Below are 12,904 nucleotides of genomic sequence, written 5' to 3'. Positions count from 1 at the left end.
ACTGCCTCCCGCTAGCCAATCTGTGCAGGAAGCCAGTTGATTTGGCAGCTTGCTGGTGTTGGCAAAGCAGAAGAAGGGCCAGGAATGGAGTTGAGGGCAGACAGGCCCAGGCTCAGCACCAGGGAGTGGGGCTTACGTTTCATCTCCATGAGCCCGATTCCTCGTCTAGAAAGTGGGGATAATGGTAATATCTATGCACAGACTAGTTGAGTGCATACAATAAGATAACACGTGTTAACAGTTGAGCCCAGTGCCTGGCACACAGTAGGGAGTACCCTGTAAATGTGAAGAACAAACTGGCTAGCCGTTTTCTGCTCAGAGGATGGAAGGAGGGAAGAGGACAGAGGCCTGGGAATAAATTCAAGGTATAGGAGCAGTCCTGGTGCTGGTGATATTTTTATCTCAGACACGTGCCCATCTGTCCCCTCTCCATTCTAAGCTGGTGACTCTGTCAGTCTCCTTTTAGAAACCCTGAGTCAGGGCTAACCACACCGAGTTCAGGGGAGTTGGGAGTTTGGTCTCCATACTCCTTCAAAAGGATTTCAAATCCTCTTGACTGTTAGCTGATGTTTCTGCCTCCAGCTGCTGCCAAACCTTCCTGGCCTCCCCCAGCCAGGGGCTGAGCCATCTCCAGGATCTCTCTTTGTATAATTAAAAAGAAAAATAGAACAGCCGATGTTGCCAAACATGTATTTAAAGTGACACCCGGGGTTCAGGGAGTGGAAAATAAAAATGTTTGAGGTTTAGATTAAAAGTCTCCATTGCTCAGCTGTCTCCTGACCCTGGGATTTCTCCTCAGCCTGACCGCCTTTAATCCCTTGCCCTGGCTTGTAAAAGCCTTTTAGACTGAAGGCATTTATTTCTCAGAGAAGTGTTCCAGACTAATCATGTAAAAATGCCCAGCATCCCAGGAACAGCCTGTCAAGTGCAATGTGGTTCTGGGAAGCCCCGGGGAGAGTGGGGAAGTTGGCGGGTGTGATGAGTCCTTGCTTTCCTTCACCGTGCCCTTCCCCCACCACATCTAATCCATCAGAAAACCCAGTGGACCATAGCCCTTCACATCTTAAAACTTGAGCTCTCCTGTCCAGAGGTATCCCTTTTATCTTTCCCAGGCCCCCACCATCCCGGGCTCAGAAGTCTGCAGTAACCTGCTGCCTGGTGTCCCTGCTTCTACTCTTGATCCTCCCAAAGCCATTCTGTAATGGCAACCAGAAAAATCTTTCTAAAACAAATCTGATCCTGTCCACTTGTCTGATTAGATTCCTATTGCTGCTGAACACGTTACCACAAATTCCGTGGCTTAAAACCATACCAATTTACCCTCTCACAGTTCTGGAGGTCAGAAGTGCAAAATGAATCGGAAGGGGCTAAGACGAAGGTGCTGGCAGGGCTGGCTCCTTCTGGAAGCTCTGAGGGGAAATGCATTTCCCTGCCTTTTCCAGCATCTAGTGGCTGCCTGGATTCCTTGGCTTGTGGCCCCTTCCTCCTTCTTCAAAGCGCATTTGTCCAATCTCTTCTGTCGCCACATCTCCTTTTCCCTCTGACCCTCCTGGCTGCCTCTGATCAGGACTCCTGTGTTTACACTGGGTCCATCTGGATCATCTGGGATAATCTCCCCATCTCCAGACCCCAGACTTGATCACATCTGCAAAGCCCCTTCTGCCTCGTGCAGTAACATAGTCACAAATTTCCAGGGATTAGGATGTGGACATCTTTGGAGGTTCATTATTCAGGCTACCACCCTGCTTAAAGCCCTCCAATGGCTGTGCATCAGAGTTAGAATTAAAACCCAGGCTCCTTACACTTCATGGGAAGGCCTTATCTAATCTAGCCCCTTCTTATTTCTCGCCCTCCCTTTGGCTCACTTGCTTCTCACGGTTCTTTCCACAGGCCAACTCCATTCTTGCCACAAGTCTTCTCTGCAAATGCTGTGCCCTCTGCCTAAATGCTCTTTCCCCAGATCTTCACAGGGCTGGCTGCTTTGTCCCTTTCAGACGTCAGCTCCAGTGTCACCTTCTCAGAGAGTTCTTTGCCTGATTAATCTGTCTCACCCACTCCTTCCTGCAGTCTCTCATATCACCTGGGTTTACTTAATGTCACCTGAGTTTACTTATTATTACCTGTTTATTTATTTATTTATTATTTATCTTTAATTTTTTTTTAAGATTTTATTTATTTATTTGACAGAGAGAGAGACAGCGAGAGAGGGAACTCAAGCAGGGGGAGTGGGAGAGGGAGAAGCAGACTTCCCGCAGAGTGGGGAGCCCGATGATGCAGGGCTCAATCCCAGGACCCTGGGATCATGACCTGAGCCGAGGGCAGACGGTTAGCGACTGAGCCACCCGGGTGCCCCTAATTTATCTTTTAAAAATTTATTTATTAAGTTATTTACTGTCTTTGTCCCCCATCAGAAAGTGAGCAAACGAGAGAAAAACGCTTCCTTTTCTTGTTCACAGCTACATCCCCAGTGACTGGTGAGCAGTAGATCCTTGATAAATGCTTGTTGAATGGATGAATGGATGGATGATGGTCCAGACATCCATCTGGTCTCTGGGCTTTAGTGTCCAGGATTCAGGCTCAGGATGGAGGTAGGTCAGACAGGCGGCGGGGGTACAACGTTTAATGAGTACTTCCTGTGTGCCAGGCCCTGTGCTAGTCCTTCTTTCATGCGATTCAACATTTATTGAACACCTGCTGTGTGCTGGGCCCGGTGCAAATGATTTATTCATGCATTATTTATTCAAGTCAAAGAGCATTTACTGAGTGTCTACTGAATGCTAGGCAATGTACATTTATCAAACATCTATTGTATACCAGTTGTCTCAAATCAGTGCCTAGGTACACAGCAGTTCAATAAATGCCGGAATCAATGAATGTCCTCAAGGAGCCCCTAGTCTTCCTGCTAAAATGGCCTGTAAATAAATAACTCTAACACACAAAGATAAGGCAATAATGTGGGTGTGTTCAGAGTGCAGAGGGGCCCCTTATCACCTTGTACTGGCAGATACCTTTCTCAGAGTCTTATCTTCTTACCTGGGAACCAGCTCTCTGAAGGTCAGGTAGACTCGCCCCTCACTCACCTGCCTCTCCATGCCCTGGGCACCTGGGAAGGACCTGGCCAGCAGCACATGCTCAGTCAGTGCCTATTACCTGATTACTGCGGTTTCCCCCACCGACAGTTGTTCCTTCATTCATATGCCAGGCAAGAGGGCAACAGCTGGGCCCCAACCCTCGTGCTGCTGGCCAGGAGCTAGGAGCTAGGAGCCTCCAACAGGCTGTCCTCCCTCCATTTGGCTTGACTTTTCCAGCTTTATATGAAGGATTTGGTCCTCCTCCCTTGGTATAGCTCTCTGACTAGACTTCTATGGAATCTATTGTAAAAATTCAGGCAATGCGTAGAAATTGTTAAAGACTCCAAAGCTCACCACAGTCAGGAGGCTTTGCCTGATCTGACACTTTCCTTCCCTCCTTCCTTCCCTTCTTTTTTGTTTTAAAATGCATACAACAGGGGCGCCTGGGTGGCTCAGTCGTTAAGCCTCTGCCTTCGGCTCAGGTCATGATCCCAGGGTCCTGGGATCGAGCCCCGCATCGGGCTCCCTGCTCGGCAGGAAACCTGCTTCTCCCTCTCCCACTCCCCCTGCTTGTGTTCTCTCTCTCGCTGTGTCTCTCTCTGTCAAATAAATAAATAAAATCTTAAAAAAAAAAAATGCATACAACATAAAATTACAATTTTAATTATTTTATTTTTTATTTTATTTTATTATTTTATTCTATTCTATTCTATTCTATTTATTTATTTATTTATTTTTTAGAGAGAGAGAGAGGGAAGGGGGAAGGGGCAGAGAGGGAGAGAAAGAATCTCAAGCAGGCTCCACACCCAGCGTGAGCCCAATGCAGGGCTTGATTCCACAACCCTGAGATCATGACCCAAGCTAAAATCAAGAGTCAGATGCTTAATCGACTGAGCAACCGGTGCCCCTTTATTATTTTAGTTTTTAAGTAGATTGCATGCCAAACGTGGGGATTGAACTGACGTGATGATCAAGAGTTGCACGTTCTAATGACTGAGCCAATCAGCGCCCCCCCTCCACCCCCCGGGCCTTTTAACTATTTTAAAGTGTATAGTTCTAGGGCATTAAGTGCATTCACACTGTTATGCAACCATCACTACCATCTTTCTCTCCCTTTTTTAAAATAATCTTCACCCCCAACGTGGGGCTCAATCTCATGATCCCAAGATCATGACCCAAGCAGAAACCAAGAGTTGGATGCTCAACCAACTGAGCCACCCACACACCCCTATTTGTGTCTTATATTTAATAATCAGTTTGTTTAGAGCATTTACAAACATAACTTTAATAATGTACCAATTATTTTGGTTAGAAATGGCAAATACAGTGTTTGTCATAGTAAAAGTGAGTCTTTAAATCACATTTGAAGTTGCTGTCATGCAAAGTAATAAAGATAGTGCCACTGTGAGCAAGTTTAATAATTAAGAATATTATGCAGTTCTAAGCTTTAAAAATAGGAAATAAACATATATATGGTTTAAAAATAATTATATATTATTATCATGATCGACTTAAGAAACAAAACTACACCGCTTCTATACTAGCTTTATTCACAATAGCCAAAAGGTAGAGACAACCCAAATCAGCAGATGAATGGAAAAACAAAATGTGCTATATATACTATAGATTATTATTTAGCCTTAAAAAGGAAGGAAATTCTGACCCATGCTATACTATGAAAGAACACTGAAAACATTATGCGAAGTGAAAGAGGCCAGACACAAAAGGACAAATATGGTATTATTCCACTTATATGAAATTCCTAGAGTAGCATATTCATGGAGACAGAAAATAGAATAGTGGATGCCAGGGGTCAGACGGAGAGGGAATTCGGGGGAGTTGTTTACTCATTAGGTGCAGGGTTTCTGTCTGGGATTGTTATAGGCTGGATATGTTTTCCCAAAACTCATGTTGAAGCCTTAACTCCCAGTGTAATGGTGTTTGGAGGTGGGACCCTTGGGAGGTGATTAGGTTTACATTAGAGGTCAGGAGGGGCACCTGGGTGGTTCAGTCAGTTAAGCATCTGCCTTTGGCTCAGGTCATGATCCTGGAGTCCCGAGATCAAGCCCCACATTGGGCTCCCTGCTCAGCAGGGGGTCTGCTTCTCCCTCTGCCCCTCCCTGTCTCGTTCTCTCTCTCTCTCAAATTAAAAAAAAAACAAAAACAAAAAACCATTAGAGGTAGGAGAGTGGGACCCTCTTGATGGGATTAGTGCCCTTATAAAGTAGACCCTAGAGAGCTCCCAGCCCTCATGTGAGGTTACAGTGAGGAGATGACCATCCATGAGGAAGAGGGCCCTCACTGGACACCAAATCTGCCGGCACCTTGACCTTGAACATCCCAGCCTCCAGAAGTGTAATAAATAAATGCCTGCTGTTTAAGCCACCCTGCATATGTATTTTGTTATAGTAGCCCAAGCTAACAAAGACTGGGATGAAGGAAAAGTTCTAGAGTTGGATGGTGGTGATGGCTGCATAACAACGTGAATGTGAATGCACCTAATGCCACTGAACGATACCCTTAAAAATGATCTAAATGGGGGCACCTGCGTGGCTCAGTCGTTAAGCATCTGCTTTCAGCTCAGGTCATAGTCCCAGGGTCCTGGGATCGAGCCCTGCATCAGGCTCTCTGCTCGTGGGAGGCCTGCTTCTCCCTCTCCCACTCCCCCTGCTTGTGTTCCTGCTCTCTCTGTCTCTGTCAAATAAATAAATAAAATAAATAAATACATAAAGAAATCTTAAAAAAAAAATATCTAAATGGGGGCACCTGGCTGGCTTGGTCAGTAGAGCGTGAGACTCTTGATCTCGGGGTTGTGGGTTCGAGCCCCATGCGGGGGGTAGAGATTACTTAAAAATAAGATCTTTAGGGGTGCCTCAGTAGCTGAGTCGGTTAAACGTCTGCCTTCGGCTCAGGTCATGATACTGGGGTCCTGGGATCGAGCCCCACGTCGGGCTCTCTGCTCAGTGGGGAGTCTGCTTCTCTCTCACGCTCTGCCTACTTGTGCTCTCTTTCTCTGTCAAATCAATAAATAAAATTTGATTGATTTGACAGAGAGAGACACAGCGAGAGAAGGAACACAAGCAGGGGGAGTGGGAAAGGGAGAAGCAGGCTTCCCGCGGAGCAAGGAGCCCGATGCGGGGCTCAATCCCAGGACCCTGGGACCATGACCTGAGCCGAAGGCAGATGCTTAACGACTGAGCCACCCAGGCGCCCCTCAATCAATAAAATCTTAAAAAAAAAAAAAATCCCTAGGGGACCTGGGTGACTCAGAGGGCTAAGCATCCATCCAACTCTTGATTTTGGCTCAGGTCATGATTTCAGGGTGGTGAGACTGAACCCTGCATTGGGCTCTGCACTGGGCATAAAGCCTGCTTAAGATTCTCTCCCTCTCCATCGGCCGCGCCGCGCCCCCCCCCCCCGCCCATGCATACGCGCTCTCCCTCTCCAAAATGAATAAATAAAATCTTTTAAGAAATTATTTAAATGTTAAATCCTATGCTATATGTATTTGCTGCAATTATAAAAAACCTGCTCATTTCAGCAGTACATATACTGAAATTGAGACAATTCAGAGAAGATTAGCATGGTCCCTGCATAAGGATGACATGTAAACTTGTGAAGATTTCCATATTTCTATATTTTTTATTTAAAAATTTTTAATTATTATTATTATTTTGCGTGTGTGAGTAAAGCGATAGAAGTTTATTAAGTGAAGATACAGAAAAAGTTCTCAAGAGTAAGAGGGGTCCCAACAGAGTTGCCAACGAGGACATGTAGGGTTGGTCTTTTATAGAAAGCTAACCAGGGAACTTAAATAGTGACCATCGGATATGGGAAGGGCCCTACTATAGGCAAAGTCCCTGAGATGGGAGAAAGCCATTTAAGAAAAGCCAATGAACAGAAAGCAGAATTGGGTAGGGTTAGGCCAACATTCCCTTCTTTCGAGGAAGGGGGATTGACCAAACCTTTGTCCAGAAGCCTGTCACCTGAGACTTAAGACTGGTGGCTGCGCTATTTGCCTTTGGCCAACAGGTGCCCGGTTTTGCTGTTTATGGGAAGAGGTCATCTAAGGGAGAGACATCTCCCAGGAAAGAAAAGAGCCGCTTTTACTCACCCTTTGGTGGAAATGATCCCAGGTTTTGGCACCAAAATGAAGTGGTAGAGCTAGGTTCTTGTCTCATGGAGTTGAAGAATAAATCTCTTGGACAACAGAGAGTGAGTAAAGTGACAGAAGTTTAAGTGAAGATACAGAAAAAGCTATTAAGAGTGAGAAGGGTCCCGACAGGGTTGCCCTATTTTTTTTTTTTTTTTTAAGTCTTATTTTTATTTATTTGAGAGAGACAGAGGGAGCGAGCCCTCAAGTGAGCAGAGGGAGAGGGAGAAGCAGACTCTGAGCAGGGAGCCCTAGGTGGGGCTCCATCCCAGGACCCCGAGATCATGACCTGAGCTAAAGGCAGACACTTAACCAGGCGTCCCAGTACTATGGTAGCTTTTGATTCAGACTGTTTGCTGAGGAACCCGAGGAAAACATATTCTGCAATTTTTCCATTCTCCTGTTGATGAATAGTTGGGTTGTTTCACGTTTTTTGAGACTGCATACAATGCAGGGAGGGCTGACATGCTTGTTCATGCCTCTCAGTGCACTCGTGGCTGTTTCTCTAGAATGTTCCTAGAACTGGAACTGCTGGATCCTCGGTCGAACACTCCTTCAGCTTTACCATATATTGCCCACTTAATTTCCAAAGTGCCGACTTACTTTCCCACTTTATTTCTCTCCTGCCCCCTGCCCTCAGCTCACTGTACTGGGGTCACTCAGGCCTTCTTTCAGTTCCTTTAGCGCATATGCTCCCCCATCACGGGACCTTTGCATCTGCTATTTTTTCTGCTGAGAACACTTCCCCCACCCTCAGCCTAGCTAAGACCTCTTCTTTCCGCAGTGCTCAGCTCTGTGCTGAGAGCCACTCCCTGACTTCCTCCTCAAGCCCAGACCAGGTCAACCCCATCCTCTCCATGCCCACATTATATACCCCAGAGCCTCGTATACCTCTCTGTTGTGATACACTTATTAGTTGCAAGGTTCCATCTATCTGTGCAACTATCAGCACAAAGTCGGTCAACTCTAAGTTTCACTAGCCTGAAAGGAGGAGCCACCCCGTTTGCTTAAGCTTATTGCCCGAACTCCAGCATCTAACAACACTGTGCCTGGTACATAGTAGGCCACTGGCATTATTATTCTCGTAGCTATTCTATGTTCTCACTCATATTTGAATTCAGAATGTGATTTTTCCAGCATATCTCAGTATATCTACTGCAGGCCAAAATCATGACAATGTAAACACAATCTATTTCCTTGAGGAGCTCACAGAGGGAGGTCAATAAACATTTATTGAGCCTGCTGGACCCGGACATATTTGAGTGCTTAGCAATGGTTTAATTGACTTAGATGTCACCTCTAGTGTGAGTACTACTATAATGAGTAATGATGATCACTGTTTATTGAGCATTTATTATGTGCCAGGCACTCTACTAAATGCTTTACAGTTACCATCTTATCCTACCTTCACATCCTACCAGGGAGGCAGTATTATTACTTCCATCTTACAGGTGAGGAAACAGCCTTAGAAAAGTGAAGTCACTGGTTCAAGATCACACAGTTAGTAAATGGTGCCGACAGGATATCTCAGCCAGAGTGTCAACATCCTACCATGATGCTAAATTTCTCCTGCCCCAATTACACTGCTTTGAGTTGGACTCCCGAGACGGAGTGCTTAATCACAATAATAAATTAGCAATATCTACCATTATGGGGCACTTATTGAGCACTAATCACTTTATATCCATCCATTCATTTATTCAACAAATATTTATTGAGAACCACGTGGGCCAAGCACTATTTGACATGTGTGGGGTTACAGAGGTGGACAAAAAAGATTAAAATTGCTGCTTTGTGGAGTTGTCATCTTAGTGGGAGGAGGAGAACAACAACAAATAAGTAAAATATATGATACATGGTGACCAGTGCTACAGAGAAAATGAAAGCAGAAAAGGGAACTATGGCGCGTAATGACTGGGGTTTCTCTGGTCTCATTTCATTCTCCCAAACATCTATTATTTCCCCATCGTAGAAATGATACTGAGATTCACTTGGTGAAGTCACTTACCCACGGGCACACAGCTCATAGGCTGAGAAGTCAGGACTCTGGAAGGGCTGAGGATCCCATTCTTTGCTGTACGCCTACTGAGTGCCTAGGATTGTGGTAAACAAAAGGAGCATCCAACTTTCTTCTATGAGTTTAAGGTCGGGCAGACGGGTAAGTTGACCCAGGTGAGTGGAGAATTCACAAAATTATACTGAAGTGTCCTTGCCATGCCCAGGGCAGACATTAAGCATGATCCCCTGTGGGAGATGAGGATGCAGAGCCGGCGGTCAAGGCTCAGGCTGACGAATGGATTCCCGAGTTCGGGAGCAGAAGTCTAAGGCAGGCTGGGTCATTCTGGGGCTGCTGTTGCCTCAGAGGCCTACCAGCCCCTGCCCTGCCCCCACAGCCCGCTCTGTGCCCCGCCCCCTTCCGCCCTGGGTCTCCGGACTCCAGGCCATTAAGCTGGGAGAGCAAGTGGCTAGTGACCAGTGATAAGCCCCTGCCTCGCCCTGGGGAAGCCGAGCTCACACGCAAATAACGGCCTCCCAGACAAGGGGGTCTGCGGCGAGGACGCAGGGTGCGCGTTTGCAGGCCTCAGCTGCGGGCCATGACAGCTGGCTCCTTCCCTCCAGGTGACCCCCGCTCCCCGCCCCCGCGACTCAGTTTCTGCCCTGCAAATCTTGTGGACCGGTGACGCAGTCTGGAAAAAAAGTAGGGGAGAGCCTGGGCTTTGGAGTTAGAAAGGCGTAGAGCACCACCTACCCCAGGTACATCACATTGTCTGTTGCACTTTAAGAGGGCCTCTTAGAATCTTTCCATCTTCTTCAAAGAGGTACACTTTCATTCATTCGACAAATTCATTCATTCATTCGAGAGACTGAGTATATTTTATGAGCCAGGCCCTAGGGGCTGAGGATAAGCAGTGAATAAGACCAAAGTCAGTCTCCTCAGGGACTTTTCCTTTTATTTCTTTAATTAAAAAAAAAAAAAAAGTTTTTTAAGTAATCTCTAAGCCCAAAGTGGGGCTTGAACTCATGACCCTGAGATTAAGAGTCCCATGCTCTACTGACTGAGCTAGCCAGGTGCCCCAGGGACTTTTCCTTTTAAAGAGAGAGCCAGACAGGGACTCCTGGGTGGCTCAGTCCGTTAAGCGGCTGCCTTCGGCTCGGGTCATGATCCTGGGGTCTTGGTATCGAGCCCCACATCCGGCTCCCTGCTCAGCGGAGAGCCTGCTTCTCCCTCTCCATCTGCCTGCCACTCTGCCTACTTGTGCTCTCTCTCTCTCTGTCAAATAAATAAATAAAATCTTTAAAAAACAAAACAAAACAAAAAATAGAGAGCCAGACAATAGACTGCTAACACTTGAGTATTTTGTTATAATTGCGAGAAGTATTCTGAATGAGAAAGAGGTTTTTTTTTAAAAATATTTATTTATTTGACAGAGTGAGACACAGCGAGAGAGGGAACATAAGCAGGGGGAGTGGGAGAGGGAGAAGCAGGCTTCCTGCTGAGCAGGGAGCCCGATGCGGGGCTTGATCCCAGGACCCTGGGATGATGACCTGAGCCAAAGGCAGACACTTAACGACTGAGCCACCCAGGCGCCCCCTGAATGAGAAACAGTTTTGTGCTAGGGTAAACTGGGCAAACTCACCTGCTCTCAGTTTGCAAGGGTGGTCTCAAGATTTCTCTCCTTGGGCTGGGGTGAGGGCCAACCGTCCATCCAGCTTCAGAACATCCTGGCCTCACCAGGGAGAAATGCCTGCTCTCTGCCATGAACAGATGCTATGGGGTGAAGAGGAGGCTTTCCTACAAAGGCTGGGCTGTGTATGAATCTAGGAGGTACTCAATAAGCAATTGGTGAATTAATGAAGGTCATTTCAAGGTTTAAAAAGCCACTGATTCCATCTGCAAAGGATGTTATAATGTCTAGCTAGGAAAAGAGAAAAATCTCAGTACCGTTACTCCTAGATCTCTGGAAGGGTGAGGAATTTGGGGATTAAGGGAGGCACAGTAGGGATGCAGGACTTTCATTAGACAGGTACTTTTTTTTTTTTTTTAAAGTAGGCTCCACACCCAGTGTAGGGCTTGAACTCCCCACCCTGAGATCAAGCGTCACTCACTCTACCCACTGAGCCAGCCAGGTACCCTTAGACATGTACTTTTAAACTGGGTGCTGGCCCTGTGCTATAGGTAGGAGATACATCCACGAAGCACACAGGGTCCCTACCCTCCCAGGGCTCCCAGTCAGCTGAGAGCATAGGCAACAATAAGATAATGTGATAAGCATTATGAGGGGGGCAGGAAAGAGAAGACATCAAGCTTGTTCCAAGAGGGTGAGAGCTATGGGAGGAGAGCTGAAAGGACAGACTCCTCCTGGTGGAAGGATCAGCATATGCAAAGGTCTGAGGGGAGAAAGCAGGTTTATTCAAAGAACTCAGAATAGTTGAGCTTGGTCAGACTTCCAAGGCTTGTTGGGGAGAGAACAGATGTCGGAGAGAAAAGCAGGGATATTCCACCCACGTTGGGCAGCCTTCCCCTTGGAGGAAAACATTTCCCTGATCCAGAACTGGTTAGGGTTATGAAGTCCAGAAGGTCGACTTCATTTTAACGAAGACACAGCATTTACTGACCACCCGGTTATAGAACATTGGCTCATTCAATCCTCATAGAACTCTTAGATGTTTGACATGACCACCCCCATTTTACAGATGGGATAACTGAGGCTCAGTCCAAGCTCACCAGATCTGGGAATTTAGAATGTTCCTTCATGTAGATGCTTTTATTCTAGCAGTTCCTTTTTACCTGAGGTGATGCAGGTGAAAGCTTTTTTGTAATAGAGCCACGTCCACATGAGGCGTTCTTGTTAACTCTGGCAGGGCTACTGGCCCCATCCCGTTCAGCCTGTATCACTCAGGGAGCCCAGGAAGGGTCAGTAATGAAAGCCAAAAGGCCCAATGGCCTCTCTTAAAATTCCCTCATGTCTATTCTGGTTCCCTCTCTGGGGGTACTTCCAGATATTATCTTCTGCTAAATAGAGAGTTTGATTCTCAGAAGTTGCAAGACGTGGGAGGTTAAAAAAAAAAAAAATCGGCAGCATCAACAACGACAAAAAGGCCTGCAGCAGCCTGAACACAAAGAGTTTGAATTTTGAACAAAGGGCAGGGTGAGACCCGAAAGTAAATGCTGACACATCCTCTCTCCAGCTGTGAACTGGGGGTCTGAGGGCTGCTGCAAAGGTCATCGGTCTCTACATCTTTGGGGCAGGAAATGCAATTCAATCCTCTCAGTGACTGATTGCTCTGCAAGATTAATGGAATCGTCCACAACACTGGTCTCTGTTCTGACAGCACAAAAAGTGAATCAGACTTCTCCCCTCCCCTCTCCTCCTCAAGGTCAGCGATTCCCCATTTTAAAAGTTCAAAACTTTGTCTCCAGGAAATCTGTTCCCCTGGGGGTGTTCCTTTGTGGGGCGAAACTCTACCTGCTGGAGTGAGATCCAAAGGTGATGCTTGAAGGTCTGAGGACCTTTCTAGGCTTTCATCTGTTCCTGCTTCATCTTTCAAAATAAAATTAATGTTAAGGGCAAAATTGTCCCTGAAAGGGTTAACTGCCAGCCCTGCTGTCCGGCCCTCAGGGATTGGCAGCCAATGACAACTCAGCATGATGAAGTAATGCCTGGGTTTTTGATTTCCA

The 12,904-nt window shown here is 46.5% G+C and overlaps 1 non-coding gene across 1 annotated transcript; it reads left to right on the top strand.

Annotated features, from left to right (window-relative positions):
* Positions 1-6,599: 6,599 nt before the first annotated feature.
* LOC116649101 lies at positions 6,600-6,706 on the top strand. The gene has a single exon (XR_004302622.1). It is a non-coding gene; the product is annotated as a U6 spliceosomal RNA (small nuclear RNA).
* The last annotated feature ends 6,198 nt before the right edge of the window (positions 6,707-12,904 follow it).

This window comes from Phoca vitulina, unplaced genomic scaffold (genome assembly GCF_004348235.1).
Source record: "Phoca vitulina isolate PV1807 unplaced genomic scaffold, GSC_HSeal_1.0 scaffold46, whole genome shotgun sequence".
NCBI lineage: Eukaryota > Metazoa > Chordata > Mammalia > Carnivora > Phocidae > Phoca > Phoca vitulina.
The sequence above is the reverse complement of the archived record's forward strand: the minus strand, read 5'-3'. Positions and strand labels throughout refer to the sequence as shown.